Source organism: Zea mays, chromosome 5 (genome assembly GCF_902167145.1).
Source record: "Zea mays cultivar B73 chromosome 5, Zm-B73-REFERENCE-NAM-5.0, whole genome shotgun sequence".
In the NCBI taxonomy this organism is placed as follows: Eukaryota; Viridiplantae; Streptophyta; class Magnoliopsida; order Poales; family Poaceae; genus Zea; species Zea mays.
In genome coordinates, this window is record NC_050100.1 from 99,875,399 (window position 1) to 99,878,211 (window position 2,813).

A 2,813-nucleotide genomic window follows, 5' to 3' on the forward strand; every position below is an offset into this window, starting at 1 on the left:
TTGCTATGTTGCTGGGAGATGGACAGTCACCTCCCCAGAATACAAATCCTAAGAAGATGCTAGTGAAGAAGCTCACACCAAGGAAGCTGAAGAGAGTCTAATAAGATGTTGTTTTATGTGTTATCCAATATTTTAGTTCTCCTAATAAGCTGTTGCTGGGAGATGGACCACTCAAGGGTTTTTAGTCGTTCTCTTTGTCGTGCTAGTTACTTTGGACAAAATGTGTGCTGTTATGCTCAATAATTCCAATTTTCTCTCTCGTGTGAGATCTGTTCATTACCTATTGCTCCTCGACCATTTTCTGTTGCTCAAGAATTCCAATATTAATTCCAATATTTTAGTTTCAGTGGGTGATGCTTTGCAATGGCTGTTGGCACTGAACCCAGGTAAAAGGACGTCGCCACGTTCCTCTGCTTAGTTTCAGTGCGTACTGTGCAGTTTCAGTGCGTTCCTCTGTTCATGCCGGATGTCATGCTCTCTGCACTAAACCCAGGTAAAACTGCACTAAAACTGCGCTTTTAGTTCTAGGGGCAAAAGTGTCCGATCAACTGCTGACAGCACAGTAAAAGACGTTGATCTTTTAAATAATCCCTTAAATAACATTTTGTCCGTAAACATACGATTGATAGTGGTCTCTTAGCGAAACATGTTCACATAATGCCATTTGAGCGAATCCTAAATTATATAATGACATAATTCTAATTTTCTTTTTTGCTCCCACCTCGTGGAGTCCGCCAGCACCATCCATGTCAGGCCTTGTTCGGTTAATCCCGTTACCCATGAATTGGATGTGATTGGAAAAAATTAAGAAAATGTTTGACTTAGTTGGGATTTAAAACCACTTAATCTCACTCAATCCAAGTGGATTGGGAGCTAACGAACAAGTCCTCACGTGGTGTCTGCCGCTCCCACCTCTATAGCAAATCCCCTATGCTCCCCTCCATTGTCTTCAACCTCCAGCTCGTGGGGCCCTCTCCTCTCTGGTCCTGGCCGCTACCCCATGGAGCCAAGCTCCTTCTCGGCTTCGTCCACACCTGTCACCATCTCCCCCAGGCTGGCCTCCTCTCTCTCTCTCTCTATTTCCTCTGGCCGCCGGCCTCCATAGCACACGAGCACTTCCCCCAGCACGCAGCTCTGAGCTCCATGGCGCTTTCCCTGCTCCTCCATGGTGCCCAGATCCGGCGACCCCCTGCTGGTCAAGTTCCCAGCCGCGCACCAGGACAGCGTCGACCCCCGCGGCGGCCTGGTACTCGCGCTGCTCCCCGAGCCGAGGACCTTGCACGCAACCTTGCACGCAGCAGCAAGCCCCGGATCCCCTGCGTGTACGCGTGCTGCTCGTCCCGCGCCGTCGTCTTTGTGATTTGGACATCTCCAATGCGATGTCACAGACCCTTGGTGAGCCCCTTGATTCGGTCGTCCTCGCTGCGCAGGTTCCCAGCGCCCTCGCCTGCTCGACGGGATGCCCCGTCGATCTGTGCAGCCACGGCGCGATGTCACTGACTCTGGTGAGCACCCCGCTGCCCCCACTATTTTGTGCTCCCTATGACTAAATGACTGAAAATTGTGTGTCGTTAATCGCCCCAATGTTTTGTGCTCCGTATACTCCACTAAATGACTGAAAAATGTGTGTGGTTAATCGCAGATAGCTGTCGATGTCGTCCCTCGCGCATGGCTCGTTCGGCGAAAAGCCCAAGTCGACATGCATGCATGCGCAGGTCCAAAAATCCTATCCTATCGCCAGGTTGTTCGATTGGTATTTTTGTGGATTAATCTATTTATACTTTGGTGGATGTTGTGCATGTGTGTATATGAGTAAAAAATGATTCGGTATGAATGAAGTTCGTATAGAAAGAAAATGAGTTAGAAAGAGGGCTCGGATGTTTTTATGTTCCTGACAGGAATACATGCGATGCGTTGTTTGATACAAAGACTACGTTTAAAAACGTGGATTATGTGATGGAACCTCTAAGGTATTAGGCTCACCTACAGATTTCCTTGTCCCAAAGACCTTAGACAATCATGCAGGTGCGCATAATGACTCGGCAAGTTCGGTTATCTGTATCTTCATCATATCGCCCAAGAGCGCTTAACCCATCACACAGACATTACACATAATCGGAGAAGAGAACGAGCGGAAAGGATTATAATAATATAATTCACATTCAGACCAAAATATATAGAGTAATTATTACATAGCCGGGTGTTTGAGTGCAGAACTTAATATTACATAATTGGGAGACAAAACATCCTCCCCAAATAAGTTTAGTGATCTTCCTCCTCCTTTGGCACCACCTTTGAGCAGAAACAGCAAAACTCGACTATTTCATCACCTACAACAACATAGGTTCGAAAACCCTGAGTAGGGAGTGTACTTTCGCAAGTCTTACCCGTCAAGGAAAAGATTCTCAAGGATATGCTGGCTTTTGGGAATCAAGGTAAATCTCATCAAAATTCAAAGACTCTGTTTGCAGAAAAGCTTACTATGAGTGGATCCTTAAAAATCCATTTTTATTATCAGGTTAAGTAGTTACCTGCATCTAGAGTTCTTTCTATCCTAGATTAGACACTTGGCCTATGCTAGCCGTCTTTTATCAACCCTTCAATTCACTTGATTGCTACGTGTAAGTTAGTGACCAAGTCTTCATGTCTGAGAAGTAACGGCGATTCAAATCGATTAATACCCAGTTGGGGATCTTCAACCACACGACATATGTAGCACTTAACCCTTGCATATGTCAACTCGCCAACGGGTTTCTCAAGACTTGAATGGGTTCACGTCAATCGAGAGCACAGATACACCATTGTCCAGCCTC

General features: G+C 46.2%; 1 long non-coding RNA gene across 1 annotated transcript; it reads left to right on the forward strand.

Moving 5' to 3' along the window:
* The first annotated feature begins 856 nt into the window (after positions 1-856).
* LOC103626738 (uncharacterized) lies at positions 857-2,005 on the forward strand. The gene is made up of 2 exons (XR_553113.4): positions 857-1,505; positions 1,643-2,005. It is a non-coding gene; the product is annotated as an uncharacterized lncRNA (long non-coding RNA).
* Positions 2,006-2,813: the final 808 nt, after the last annotated feature.